The sequence below is a fragment of the Phoenix dactylifera genome, chromosome 12 (genome assembly GCF_009389715.1).
Source record: "Phoenix dactylifera cultivar Barhee BC4 chromosome 12, palm_55x_up_171113_PBpolish2nd_filt_p, whole genome shotgun sequence".
In the NCBI taxonomy this organism is placed as follows: domain Eukaryota; kingdom Viridiplantae; phylum Streptophyta; class Magnoliopsida; order Arecales; family Arecaceae; genus Phoenix; species Phoenix dactylifera.
In genome coordinates, this window is record NC_052403.1 from 3,037,786 (window position 1) to 3,053,929 (window position 16,144).

Sequence of the window (16,144 nt, forward strand, 5' to 3'; positions counted from 1 at the left end):
AGCCTTGATTATTAAGGGTTGGATTTAGACTATGGTGAGTCAAACACATTAAGGGTAGGCTTGGATGGGCCACTTGGAAACATGATAGAGCAGTTGGGCTTTCATCAAGTAATGATGAACATTAAGCATTCATGTTGCATGCATTATCTGTATGATGAATTCAGATTGGCATTACACGTCTAATAGATTGGAGATGCAAGTGGGACCTTGACCTGACCTCTATCAAATTTGATTCGAGTACCAGCGCAATATAGGTTTCAAAGCTTCATCTTAGTCATGTATGGATCTTGACATCTAGTGAAAATAATCAATCCAATTAGATCCGCCGAACTTGATTAGAAATGACACGAATGAATTCAAAAACTACGTCTGCTAAGAATAAATTGGTTGATCTATATACACCAAAAGATGGTTTGTGTATGATCCATATCAATTCAAGCTTGTAGCCAAACCAAACCCCTTGTAACTCTGTGCTATAATGATCGGTAACATTGACAATGGAATGTAAGTTGGTGGTTATAAATGACATAGATTAGTTCATCTTAATTATGCAAGACTATCTTGTATTATTTTTAATGCAAATATGAGTCATGTTATATCATGAAACAAGAACAACTCATCATGGCAAGGATCTAGGTTAAATTTTTGAGTTTGGATCTTCTCTAGCTATTGGACATCTATTCCACCACTCATGTAAAGAACACCTAAATTCTTAAGCTTCTTTTAAAGAAAGAAGAGTTACAGCGGCCATGAGAGTGTATTCATCAAAGCATTAGTAAGAATCTCTAATTAGATGGGGATTAGAGTTCTCTTACATGCATTACATATGCTCTCATGGGGTCACAGCTATCGATCATCTCACATACGTCAAATGTTTCAAGATCTACTTTGATCTTTTTAAGTACGGTCAATACTAACAAGAAAGGCGAAGCATCCGATAGGAAATGAGATTTATCCTAACAATTTTAAGGAAACATAACCATGAAAAATCCAACTATATTTAACTTTTTTCAACAAGACAAAAACATAGTTTTTTATTTCTCTCGAAACCTATAAGTGTTTGTGTGGGATTCAGGGTGTAGTTGGGTTTGGTAACAACATGTTGTGACCTCTACCATTTCCCTGCTGGAGGTGATTGTTTGTGAATTTCGGTATAAACACATTATCAAAAATGGAGATATCTATTTGCTACTTAATTTGAGATATTTTTAATGGAAAACGAGTTGTAGGCAAAGAATTACACAAGATGGCTCATATCTTTAGCCATTAAAGCACTCAATCCTAATTATTTATCGAGGAGCAAATTGTTTTACTAAACCTCATGCTAACCAAAAAAACCTAATTCGGACTCATTCCGATCTTAAAAGCTAGAATTATCTGAATTCGGTCTTCAAAATATTGGATATAGTTCCCATTAATTTTGCCCTCAAGGACCAAGGGACTTATTTAGTTTGCGGGAAAAAAAAAGTTAATAAAAAACAGAAAAAACTTCATATTTAGTTGGATTTTTTAAAAAAAAAATAAAAACATGACTTTTTCATGAGAATGATATCTCCATATTTTATAAAAAAAAAATTATGTGGGATACACAAATGTTTAATTCCTACCTGTTAGAGTTGATTTTTTTTTTAAAAAAAAAAAAACTATTACGTAGAATGGAATAAAGTTTCTTTTTATTAATAGCCATCCATCTCATACATCAGAAAACTGTGTCCCTCGTTATCGCAAAGCAAACTCATTTCTCTGATCTTTTTTGCTGGATATTAGGTGGCTTGGTGCAGCCTTCAAGCTGATTTTTGTTTCTCTTTTCATTCACATTGACCACCAACTCACTGGTGTTAATGCCATTGGAAAAGCCGCCTTTCATTCCAATTCAGACCGGCGGGCCTCGTCCTAGGTTTTTGCCTTTTCTCCCTCGCTCTCTTCCGGGCCTCGAGGGACTTGTGAAGCAAACCCAGCTCTGTTGCTCCTCTCTTCGTCGTCTTCTTCTTCTTTTGATATCAGAACCCATTTGAGATAGCTCTCATTTGCATTTGCCTCTGTTGCTGCTGTTTTGCTCTGTTTGCTCTGTTTTCCAAAGCCAAATAAAGAGCTCATTCTCTTCTCCAACTCCTCTTCCAAGATGATCACAACTGCCGATCTCCACGACATCCTCAAAGCGATAGTCCCGCTCTGTTCGCACGTCGCCATGGTCCTGGCCTATGTTCTGTCAAGTGGTGGAGGATCTTTAGCCCAGACCAGTGCTCCGGCATCAACCGCTTCGTCGCGCTCTTTGCCGTCCCCCTCCTCTCGTTCCACGTTATCTCCACCAACGACGCCTACGCCATGAACTACCGCTTCATGGTCGCCGACATCCTCCAGAAGCTCATCGTCCCACGTCTTGACCATTTGGACTAGAACTAGCTCCGGGGCTGCTTGGAGTGGGCCGTGACTCTGTTCTCGCTTGCCCACACTTCCAAACACTCTGGTGGTGGGCATTCCCTTATTGGAAGCAATGTACGGCCCGGCCTCGGGGACCCTAATGGTCCAAATGCGTTGTTCTCCAATGCATAATTTGGTACACATTGATGCTCTTCTTGTTCGAGTACAGGGGAGCTAAGCTTCTGATCATTGAGGAGTTCCCACACCGCCGGGTCCATAGTTTTCTTCCGGGTGGCCTCCGACGTCATCTCGCTCGACGGCAAGGAGCTGCTGCAGACCGAGGCCGAGGTCGGAGACGATGCAAGCTCCACGTCACGGTGAGGAAGTCCGCCAGCTCGCGCTCGGAGATATGCTCCCGGCGGGACGAATTCCAGCGTGCCCATCACACGCTGGCCGTCCGAATCTATCAAATGCCGATATATAGTTCGCTTCAGTCATCGACAATTCCGACGCCGGGGGGTCTAGGTTGGATCACACTGATTTCTATTCAATGGTGAACGGGAGGAATGCCGGTGGAGTGAGCTCAGGGCATTCTAATTTTGGGAGTGGGGCTTTCGACGAGCAGAGCATCGGCGGCGGGCATTCCGAACGGGAATGGGGTGCCGGACGCCGAGCAGCCTCTCGCCGGGGGGTTGCAAAGAAGAAGGTGAACGGCGCGGAAGGGGGCAAGGATTTGCAGCATGTTTGTTTGGAGCTCCAGCGCCTCGCCGGCGTCGAATGGAGGGATTCATGTGTGTTTAGAGGGGTAGATTTGGAAATGAGCACGGAGGAGCTGCTCACCCAAAAGGCGAGTACTTGCTGGTTCTGGTTTATGTTCTACTTTTATGTTTTATCCTGTTGAAGATATAGACGTACATGCATGCATGCATGGTGCTTTCTCTTTCATCTGTGGACCCTTCCTTTTTGTTGCTGATGATAAATGTCATGTTTATTTCTGTAGAAATGGAATCAACATGTATGTAGTTTTGCTTCTTAGTTTAGATGCATTGATTGCAGTAGATTCGATTAATCTATCATCTAGTTTTTAGTAAGATCATATGATAAATAGATTAGATAGATAGATAGATAGATCATCTGGTTAATTGGTATTGCATAGACCTTCCTGCTGTTACTGATTGATAAAATAGATAGATATATAGATCATGGTTTATGGTTATTAGTAAGATCATCTGGTAAATAGATAGATGGATAGATAGATATGATTTCTTTTGGTTTATTAGTATGCATTACCCTTGGCCTTCTGTTACGTGGTAAAGTAGATAGATATCCTTGTGTGTTTTGGTGTGTTGGTATTATGTTGTTCTGTTATGATGGTAATAGGATATCTTGTTATTTTCTATAGTAAAGGAAGCCACAATGTATGTAGTGCTGCTTCTTGGTTATTTTTCAAGGTGGACATAAATATCTGCATTCAAAGTTACATAAAATTTGCTCTATGTTTATCTCGGAAATTACCATACTGTTGAATCCATCTCACTATTTACTGTATATTAGATGTGGTTTCTCAATAACCATGATGTATGTTACCTTCTGAACCTGACAACACTGAAAATGGTTGTAAATTTGTAAAGGCTTGAGCACTTCACCCAACAAAAAGATAAAAAGGCATCCCCGCCAATGTTGCTTATTTTCATTGCCTAAAGCAGCGTGGTGGCAATTTTTATCTCTATAGACTTTACAATTTCTATTTGGCCACCTTATGCTGGCTACTAATCTTCATTTCTCTGACCTTAGATGAGGATGGGCCTACTGAGCTCCTCCCAGAATCTGAGGCTGATGTTGAAATCAAACCGACTTCCATGCCACCTGCCACTGCGATGACCAGGCTTATTTTGATCATGGTCTGGCGAAAGTTAATTAGAAATCCAAACATCTACCCCAGCCTTATTGGTCTCATCTGGTCCCTAGTCTCTTTCAGGTTTGGTCATTCCAAAATAGCGTAACCTCAAAAAGCGAGAAATAGAGAGAGAGATCATGCAGGAATCTTAGAATCTCATTGTTACATTTTGCAGGTGGTATATTGAAATGCCTGCAGTTATTGCTCGTTCAATCTCCATACTCTCCGATGCAGGGCTTGGAATGGCCATGTTCAGTCTTGGTATGTCAAGTTTCTAACTTGTAGTATGCTAACTTCAGTTTTATCCCTAACCATGATCCTTAATGACTGAAGATATCTGTTCAATTTCCAATCCACCTCTTTATTCTGAAACTTGTATTAAGGAACTTGGTTTTATTACTGCAGGTTTATTTATGGCATTGCAACCAAGGATTATTGCCTGTGGCAAGTCAGTTGCCGCATTTGCAATGGCTGTCAGATTTGTTGCTGGCCCGGCTGTCATGGCTGCAGCCTCAGTTTCTGTTGGACTTAGAGGGGTGCTCTTACATATCGCAATTGTACAGGTAAACAAAATCAACACAAACATTGCATATTTGAAGAGCGAAGCATTGAGTCGGAAAACATCAAAGTAATGTTAGAGGTCTGGTCTAACTCAATCGTGTCCTTTGTCTTTGTATTCTTTGGTGCGAAAGAAACTAAGATGAGCATGGAAGTGACTTTTAACATTTCGCTGCTAAGCGGCAGAGACTAACCAAGAAATTTTGACTGGTTAAAATTTTCTTTACATGCTTCTAGCTATTTGGTTGGCTGTAGTTGGTACTAGTGACTTGATTAAAGATGGTTGCTGCTCTAATAAAATTGTCATTTTTAATCACAGGCAGCTCTTCCTCTAGGAATTGTTCCATTCGTGTTTGCCAAGGAGTACAACGTGCATCCTGATATTATAAGCACAGGGTACAGACTCTACCTTCGATTCTTTGTTTACCTTCTCATGTATTTAAGGGTTTTTTCTTAGGAACATGCTTAAGAATACACTATCATGATACACTTGAAAATATCAAATGTATGGAGCAAACCATTGGAACTTTGTATAAACTTATTCCATTTCCTAAACTATCATCCAATTCGGAGGCTTACTTATTTGATGGCAGAGCTGAAATGCTTCCTCGGTTCTATGATTTAACAATTCCTTCCACACAATGTTCTACTACTTCTGTCCATTTTCAACAAGGAAATACAAGAAACGAGACAATGCCAAATGAGCTTTTTAAGGACATGAAGTCAATGCACTCTTGTGCTGTCTACAGACTCCTGTCTTAATTGAGCGGCATTGGTTGGTGGCGCTGGCCTTATTAGATCTGATCGTTTCATGCATGAGAAATTCATTCGCCAGTCTGAGTTTTGAATCACAGTTCTTAAACTGCTTGAACAGCGACTACTTGTTGAAGCACTCTGTAATTGGCATGTGATGCGGAACAGGATCAATGCATGCGATCTAAAAATTTCTTTTTTTTTAATTAGATTTCAGCAATCCAATTCATAAACTATTAGCAAACTCAAATCTACCAGCTATCAGATGATTATATTAAAATCGAATTGACTGAAAGAAACTACCGACGATTGATCAGTTCCTTTAATAATTTTAAAAGAAGGATCGGTGTTGATTAGGAAATCAACACGTGATTAGGGCACGTTGATCTACTTTTAATTTCCCGTGTTAAGCATAAAAATTTGGAAACTTAAACTGAACCCAATAACGACTTGCTTAGAATTTTGGTGGAAGGATCACACGGACACGATGCTTGAGAAAGGTCCTGGAAGAGGGAGGCAAGTCCAGGGTCCTAGTTCGCGGACGGGTCGTCCTTCGTCGAGACGGATGAGGAAACCGACAGGATCTGAAACAGAAGACCTGGGTTAATTGAGGTGGTAGGATGTAAGGAAAAAAAAAAGGATAATCTATTTAAAGGATAAATAATCCGGACGACGAATCGTCGGATCGGGAAGGAGTCCGGAAGAGAGAATGGGGAGCCGGAGGATGAGCGCCGCCTGCGCTGGAGGAAATCGCGGAAGTCAGGGGAGGACGCGTTCACTTAGAAGAGAAAGATTTTTAGAGAAGGAAGGAAGGTAGGTTCTTGGGTTTGGAAACCAAACTCTCTCAGGCAATTCGTCAAACAGCTTCTGTCCTTCATTCATAATATCAAGCCCTTTTTATAGGCATTACAAGGACTCATTTTTGATTTTTACAGCATTCATTCGGGATTCAATTCCTAGATTACTCTTTGGTTTTCAAAGCATAGTTGGCAGCGTTGCATGGGAGAACTCAATGGGATGGGTGACTTGCTGGAAGTGCCTCGGAAAGGGGAAGAGTAGTCCTTGGAATCAGCTTGCTTGGGAGTTCTTTGATGTTGGAACCTTGGAAATCTTTGGAAAGAGGTGGACCTGTGGCCAGTTTCCAAGAGATCGCAGGATGGCATCGGAAAGGAAGAAGATCAGGAAACTTCCTTCAGCTGGTTTGCTGCTTCGGAGGAATCAATGCTTTGAAGTGTTGGGAAGAACCACCTGTGGAAGAATACCTTGGGAAGAAGCTAGTTGCACATCTTGTGATGGATTTTAATGAAGACATGGCCTTTTGGACTTGACATAAATTTTTTGACTGGACTCACATTGGGTGATTGGACTGACATGCACTGATGGAACTGACTTAAATAAATAACTAGAGAAAAAAAAAAAACTGGACGACTCAAGAAATGTGGACTAGCAGTCAAGCCAAAGTGATGCTGGCTCATTGGTGTCCCCACCAGCATGTCTCTGAATGTCAATACTCAATAATATTTAGTTCTGATACAATGCTTAATGCTTTCAGGGTTATCTTTGGAATGCTGATCGCAATCCCCATCACGCTAGTTTACTACATATTGCTGGGACTCTAGAACTCAAAAGACTTGCTGTATTTTTCGAGACAACCAAGTTCAAAAGGATTCTGTAAAGATTTTTGACCATTTTGTAGTTTAGCATTCCCTAGTCTGACTGGGATAGATGAGGTTTTGGTATCTAAATTTTTTGGCGAAAAATAAGTTTCAATTTAGGGACTAGTGGCTTACATAGTTTACACGATCAGGCTTTGAACCCCTGAATTTATTTTATTTGAAAGCAGCTTGTGTTTCAGTCTTCTATATGAATAAGAATGTAAAAAGGCCATATTAGTAACTGATCATTGTTTTGATCCAATATGAATTTCACCCTGGAATTTTCACTGCTCGAAGGTGATGTAAGCTTTAGTTATATGTGTCCATTGATTCGTGTCGAGAATACTTTTAGAACTGGACCACCTGAATTGTTGTGATAGTTACCAGACCAACTGATGCCGAAGCCTGCATCTTAAACAGAGGCAGGAAACAGTTTCTTTGATAATTTGAGTAGCCATGTGTAAACACCAGCACCAAGTTCCCATAACTTTGAGTTTTCTTAGTTCCGACCAATCTCTGAATCTATTATATCTGCTGTAACTGAAGTATATGCAGGTCTATCAGATGAATAGACCGTTCACAAAGGTATTGTCTGACCCGGGGGTCAGAGAAAGGAGAAATATTTTCCGGCATGAAGCCCGATATCGAGATGGCGTATCTGGATTCTATGAAGATCAAACTGGGGGACTTCTATCCATCTGCGGCGCATTTTAGGATTCAATAAACAATGACATGGAGGGCTTTCCAGGAGAATATCCACAGGAAGCTATAGATAGAATATCATTGAAGGACGCTTGAGTGGAAATGAAATCCTTGTACTAGAGGGGTCTACAAATTTCTAAACTGAAATCATGAATAGTTGAATCAGTTTGAAACTGAATATGAAAGTAGCCCAGGCTGACAGCTATAGATTGAAATCATTGTAGGTCATCATAGTGAATATAATGGACAGTTGTAAAGCTAAAAGGTGCAGAGGAATATTGTTTTTAAATAATAATGATCTTTTTTACCAAAAGAATAACAATGATTTAATATCAATTTGTTTAATATCCAGATTAGTTTACATACAAACATATATACCTACAAACATGCATATTTCAGTATAAAATGTTGCACTAAGAATCTTGGAGTTTCTCCTACCAAAAAATAAAGCTGTAAGTTTGAAAACATAGTAAATTTTCATGTAGAAGCCAGCATGGGCCATGGCTGCTGAAAGTGTCATTAAGGCAGCCGTGGCATTACCATACTAACAAAAAGCATATTCTCCTTATGAAGTTAAATATATGAGAAGTTATCCATTATCTTGTATTGGTTATGTAGAACTGGCCTTTTTGAGCAAAATGGTGCAGGGATCCACTTGTGGCTGCATGGAATTACTTAGAGGCCTTGTTGTTAAGCATTTGATATCTTTGGAAAAGGCTTGCAGTTTGAGAAGCTAAAACCAGCCCTTGAGCCATATTTTGCATCATCATGCCATCCACACACGAATCCATTCAGTTCTTTGCCATCTATAAAGACATGAATCCTTTCAATTTCTGCCAACTTCTACACCAGCTACGCTATATATCAATGCATGTCCACAAGAGATCATTTGGAATCCCTGAAATGCGAGGTGAGAGATCTCAGCATCAGCATGCAACACTTTGGACCAAGCAAACCTCACCTCATACAATCCAACATGTCTCACAAACTGCTGACAACTGAGAACAGACCACAGTTGGGCAGGCTCAGGTGCATTGGATAACATCTTTCCTCAAAAAAGTTATTGCACTCATAGCAGAGCGGAACCCTGTCTTCAATCAAGACCAACGTTTTATCAATTGCAATTGGACAATACCAAAGATTACAAGATAGATTCACCCTAAAAACTTTATCTGGAATGTACAAATTTAGCAACTGTAGTATCTCAATCTGTCGTAAGTGTCGTTGAGCATGCTTGTTCCAAATTTGATAGCTATGTGGCATTTGCAAAATCTATGCATGCGTGCCTGTCATGTCTTCGTCCATAGAGAGAGAGAGAGAGAGAGAGAGAGAGAGAGATTCCTTCTTATTGTTGGCCAAACATTCATTTTATACAAGATCTAGCAACGAGGGGGTAGTTTATGGATGGGTTATGATCCAACCTGTTTAACTCGTTTATTGTAGTAAAACCGTAACAATCGTTTTAATTTTATTCTTCAAGAAACAACAAAATTAACACCAACAAATATCACCACTTTTTATTCATAAAATGGACAATTACTCTAATTAATATATTCTAATTGTTCATGTTGATTCTTGTTTAATAGAGCAAGCTGGGCTCCTTGAATGACAGAAAAATGTTTCCTGACACCCAATGCCAGCTCCTTTTTATTTTTTTGGTAACCACCTCCTGCTCCGTGAATGGCAGAATGCATCATCTGCATAGGCTCCTCTTAATCTGACAGGAAAGAAGAAAGGTTTCCTTCAGTCAGCTTAACTCGAATCTCTTGAAAGAGAACAGGAAGAAGATAGAAAAAATTTCGAAAGTAGGACTTAAGTCCCATTTTCTTTCATCGATCATAAAAAAAAATCGATGTACATAGCCTCTATTTATAATGATGAGATCCGTCCTTACACAATTTGGGCAGATTCCTATTCCTAATCCTAAGATTCTCTTTTCTAAAATAAAGTCACTTTTACATCAACTCTACCTTCTGTCATTTCGCCTAATTCTTCTCGAATAAAGAGTTATGTAAGATCAAAATCTTATCCAAAAAGAAAACTTTCGATTTGATCGACCCGTTTTATGGCTCAAACGATCATGTCGTAGATCTCAAAAAAAATCTGATTTAGAAAAAATTCAGCTCATTTGAACGTCATATGACCAAGTTATGGTCTCCGAAAGTTTAACCTACAATTCAATTTTTCGATGGGGTGGATTTTGCTCCTGGACTCTAGTTAGCCTTACTCGTAGTGGGCAAAGTAGTCCACATCGGACGATCCTCTTGAATCACCTCTATGAAGTGCTTGCTGCAGAAATGAGATGTTAGAAATAAACTAGCATATATGCCTTATAAGTAAGTTATATAATGGGGAGCGGGGGCGCCACGTAACTGTTCATTTAAGGAAACAAAGCGAAAGAAAAAAAAAAGCAAGGAGTTCCTAATCCTCTTTTTTTTTTTTTTACCTCATGCCAGATACCAAAGTAGTCTTGATGCATGTCAAAAATTCCCTCATGTCGAGATGTGTTCAAAAGAATCTAATATATCATATTTGGAAGCTTCAGTAGATGGCCAAGCATGGTTATTTGGAAGCACTTGACCAATGAATGCTCGAAGAATTTGAACCCTCCGTAGTGCTAAAATATATCATATATATTAGTTTAAAAAATTCATGAAAAACATGGCGATGGAATTTCAGGATGAAACCATTTCCACTGCATCTGTTACCGTTAAGCTCTCCAAAATGAACCACATTAAATGGAAGGATCTACAAATTTCTAAATTGAAATCATGAATGGTTGAGCAAATTTGAGATAGAATTTAAAAGTTGCTCATGCTGGCAGCCATCAATTGAAATCTTTGTAGGTCATTACAATAAATATAAATGTACAATTTTAAACTTAAAAGTACAGGATAATATGTTTAAAGTTAAAATTGATAAAATGGCTATCATTCTAACAACAATGATTTAGTGCCAAACTTTATAATATTTAAAAAGTTCACGTGCATACACATAGATGAAGATTTTATGGTAAATTTTTGGATAAAAGCTGTCATGGGCCATTGCTATAGAAGGTGCTTTTAAGGTAGTCACAGGCTCACAGCATATCTAATGGTATAATCTTTGATAATTATGGATTGTCCTATATAGTTTGATGTATTGAAATTGATGACAATTCTTACAAATTTATAATCATCTTGTATTAAAACAAAGTTTGCATGAGAAATTGTCTTGTGATGGTTGCATAGAAGTAGTCGGTAAGCCTTTTCAATACCCATGCAAATTATGCTCTAAAGAGTATACCAAAAGTTTGTTTTTTAAAAAAAATAAATTTTTAATAAAGGGTTACAGTTTTAGACACCATAATCAGCTCATGAGCTAAATAATCAGATGGCCAGCACATCAGCATATTTTTGATCGTGATGTCATCTACACATGCATCCTTTCAATTATTGTCGGCATCTACACCATCTAATGCATGTTTGTATGCAACATAGCTTCATTGACATTGACCATCATCTGGAATCTCTGAAATCATCTCAGGGGATTAAAATCCGGAGCATCCTTATTAGGAGATGAGAGTTCTCAAAGCTAGGGATATATACGGGTACGTATATGGCGAACGAGGCTCATGTGGGCGGCCGGCGGTAACATTCTGAGCCCTAAAATATCCCAGCATCCGAGTATGCGACATTCAATTATATTTCGATCTAGCCTCCTTAGAAAGAGGTAAGTCTGAGCTGTTATTAGTCTTGAAGTGATGTACATGCCATGTACCAGCTTCTAATGAGGATTTTTTTGTGCATGCATAGAGATTCTCTTAGTTTACTATGGTTAAAGGTGGGGTGATATTGTCAATTAAAATGATAAGTAAATATCAAGATGTAATAAGAAGAAGCGCGTCCTAGTTTAATGGTGAAAGCTGGATGCAATTCTCTAATCTGATGCAACCATAGAGTACTATGTTACACTTCACCTCCTCCATTGTTGTTGCTCTAATGAGATTGATAAAGTCCATATGCCTTCCACTTCTCTCATATGCATTATAAGCGCATTCATTGTTATTCATCGTTTAGGTTTAATTGAGTCATGTTCCTTTCACTAATTTCAAATAAATCATTAACAAATCTCATGAAAAATCACTTTTTGTAAATTCTTTCCTATAGACTTGTAATCATACATGTGGGATAAAAGAATTTTAGACATATGAAATTCAAATTTCAAATTGTTGGATGAGATATTAAACCATTGAATACAATCTAATAGGATCTAGCCCTATCTCAATTTTGATATTTCTCTCCATATGTACATCTAAGACTAAAACCCCGATCATGGCAATCCCATCATATTATCAAAAAAAAATCTACAAGTTTAAAACATAAAAAAAGAAGTATGCTTGAAAGTTGTCTCCTGTGCATCATGCCAAATTAATAATCTTATTGGCAAAATACAATATTTTGAAAAAAAAATGGTGATCAGGGGAAAAAGTACAACCTTTTTTTTAGTAGATGAACTTAATTTTTTCCCTTTTTTTTTGCAACTTTCATTTAAATTTGATAGTTTTGGGAACCGTTCTTTTTATTTTCTTCTTACTTTTTTATTATAATTCTGTACACACATACGCATATGTACAATACATGGTTACATAATGAGAATCCCTACTAGATATTGACTTACAGAGCCTATCAACACAACCAAGCAAAGTTAGACTTCAGCTTCACAAAATTTTGGTCACTACATAAGTTATGATAGATAATATTGTGCAAAATTATTGTATTTAAGTAAAACTCATAAAATTGATAAATATTTTTCTTTAAGTGATGTTATGAAAAACATTCATAAAAATTTGTCTAGCAACCCATAAGAGAAAAGAAAGAAAAAAAAAGAAACTATCAACTTGGGTAAGTCCCATACAATTTTACCATTCAGATTTAAATGTCATGAATTAGGAAAATATATGTCTAAATTTTATACCACAAATATCAAAAGAGAAAACTTGAATGACCACTCACAGTAGCACCAAACTACCCGTAATCTACCACATTAATTAATTGTAATATGCTAATGCCCAATATATCTTCTAGGTATCGAACTAGACTAATTGGATACTAGTACAGTCAACAGTTGATTGGGTTATAAGAGGCGCTCTTCAAAGCCCTAATATTCTCTTAGTCGTTCAAACCTTGTTCAAAACTCCTTGTTTGAAGCCAAGCATCCTCAATAATTTGACGATGACAATGACATATGATGCCAATAATAATGACCTTTCTTACAGTGAGTCTCTCTTCCCTATCTCCCTTCTCCCTCTCTCATTTCCATTGATAATCCGGAGCTCTTCAATCTTCACCATCAACGCCTTTAAAAATTTCAGTCTCTCTCTCTCCTCTCACTTCTACTCTCTCTCAGTTCCATTCGCTAGATCCTGAGATCGTCGAAGGTCCCCCATCGACGGCTGAGCTACTCACCCTCTACTCCCCTCCCTCTCTCTCTCTCTCTCTCTCTCTCTCTTCCCTCTATCTCTCTTCCTCTTTCTCCTCTCCCCTCCATTCCTCTCCTTCTCCTTCCCACCCTCCCAATTCTTATTTCGGTATACCCGGAATGGCATAGTATATCTGCTATTATATCAATTCGATTGTTGGCCGGTATAAGATTCTTGGACCAATTTGACGAATCTTGCCTAACTTGTCCAGCCAGCTTTAACTTTGTAACACAGCCAATAACCACAATCCAGTGCCGAGACCAACCGCAGCGAATATATGAACTCAACAACTCTCCACTACAGTACATTAGCTCATACACTCATGTAGCAATTCGTCAATCGTGTACAACCTATCACTACCCTCACATGTATGCCACGTCAGCCCACACCAAACGGCAGACACCACTTCAATGCGAACAACTTTCATGTCCAGATTCCACACTAAATCCACACCACATTCAGTGTCCCCCATACAAAGCATTCATCCAGCGGCATCCCATTCGCCTATCTCTTTCTTCGTTCGAGTGCGCTTCTAATAGCGGTCCACTCGTCCTCTCTCGTGCCGAAGAAACACAGCAAAGTGGGACACCCGCACTCACGGCACATATTCCCTTCTCGGTCAGACCACATGCCCTCCCTAGGATTCCCTCGCTGTGTCCACTTTTGATCGGGGAGGAGACGCTCCAGCATGTACCGGAGCTTGGTCGGTTAGCCCGGGACGGGCGGCAACCCCGGAGGAGAGCGGCGGGCCCCGTGGCCATGCCCGGGTTACTTTCATGGGCTCGTTCTACCCCATGGAGATGGGCAGCTGGCAGCGGCTGGTGATGCATCATCGGATCGGGCCTCACGCAGTCCCGGAACCACCGGTGAGGCCGAGAAGCGGCGAGGGAGAGGATCAAGTCCCCACCTCGATCGTCTTCGGACCATTCTTGCCTGCGACCCCAAGGTTGTTCTAGAAATTGCACCAGACTGTTCCTCTCTCTCTCCTCCTTCAGAATTTATTAAGGCTGGTTAGACTTAGGGATACAAATTAATTTCTACTTGTTTTTATTTAACTCATGCTTAGCTTCTAAAAATACGCAGTATCTTGTAAAGAAAACATTTGGATGGATTTCGTGCAGTGACATGATATTCAGTTTGTTTTCGTATCTGGAGAAGTTGTCATACACTGACACTTGATAGAGTTTGTCGTGGTAGAACTATGGCCTTCTTACTTGTTAAGGATTGATGAAGAACTTTCTAGGGTTAGGGTTTGGGAAAGTCGCTTGCTAGGGTTTCATATAATTCCTTTTAACTATAATGTGATTTTAGGATTGATTCCAAGGCGGAACAAACTTTTTCCTTTTGCATCAGAACCAGTTGACAAGGGATTAGGGTTTTTGAAGCGAACTAGCTTAATAGGGATAAGTGGGGTTTGATGGAGCCTATGAGTTCTTTACTGTGAACTATTTGAAGTTGCTTTACCCTTCTACTTTTCTTTATTTAAGGTTAGGGTTATGTTCCATTCCTTCTGTTTGTCTTCAATTATGTTTTATGCTTCCTCCATAGACAGACAAAGCGTCCCTTTTGGCAAAGGCAGTAGAACGCGTTAGAGATTTAAAGCAGCAGACAGCCGAAATCACAGAGAAACCAGCTCTTCCCCACTGAAAACGACGAGATCGTTGTTCTTACCCTCCTCCAGCTCCAATGGTCAAGGGTCAGTGTTCGAGGCCTCGCTGTGCTGCGAGGACCGGTCTGATCTGCTGCCTGAGCTCATAGAGACCCTTCGGTCCCTCCGCCTCAAGACTCTGAGAGCTGAGATTGCGACGCTTGGTGGGAGGGTGCGCAACGTGCTGGTCGTTGCCAGAGAGAAAGAAGAGTATGACGAGGAGGAGGCGGAGGATGGCGAGGGTTCCGGTGGTGCCTTCCTGAGGGATGCTCTCAAGGCTCTGGTGGACCAGCCAGTCTCCGACGACAGGTCCAAACGGCGGCGTGTCCAGGACCGGAGTTTGGCCTGAGGACCCTCCTTCTTCCCTGTGGTGGTGATATTTTGTTTTTTTGGCTTTGTGTTTGGATTTGGAGCCTTCCGCCCTCTCTGACTGGCTGGCTGACTCTTAGGGTTTGTTGTGGAGTGTCACGTTTTGGAGCAGGTGCGAAGGAAGGAATGACTTCCGCTATACCCTATTCAATTTACTGTAATAACAGATATGCAGAGAAACTGCCGCTAGTAGTTGATCAAGCAAGAGTATGTAGATTAAAGATTAGTTTTCGGAAACTACACAAATGGGAGATAATATAGTCTATCATCACATGGCCATGCGCATGTATTGCTAGCTTTTTATATCCGCATGGAGTACTTATTGTTTTTGATACTGATCTATGTTCTCCTTACTTTTTGCTCTTTCATAAGAAAGAGGAGGGATTTGAAATGTATATCACATCAGAAGAGTGTGATCGATGCAAAATATTTGAGAGTTGGATGACGGCAAGTCCCACGAACATTTTGGTGGAAAGGATCTTATCCACCTCGATTTCTCAAATTGTTTGTTTAGACTATCTTGAAATATTACGGGTATAAGGAGGAGCTTTTTGAGTTCTTGGTAGCATCCATTTAGGTTGCAAAGGAAGTGAGGGAGAGACTTAAGAATAGGGATGGAAGAGAAGCTGTGGTTAATTAAGTTTTTAACTTTAGAGTATAGGATATTCCGGATGGTCCTAAAGCTGGTTTTCTATGGTATTCTGGGCTCTTTGGATGGATGGCAAGGCAAGCTTCGTATG

General features: G+C 39.8%; 2 pseudogenes; both read left to right on the forward strand.

Moving 5' to 3' along the window:
• The first annotated feature begins 1,895 nt into the window (after positions 1-1,895).
• Positions 1,896-7,188, forward strand: LOC103705043 (annotated as a pseudogene).
• Positions 7,189-10,587: 3,399 nt separating this feature from the next.
• LOC103705042 lies at positions 10,588-15,474 on the forward strand (annotated as a pseudogene).
• The last annotated feature ends 670 nt before the right edge of the window (positions 15,475-16,144 follow it).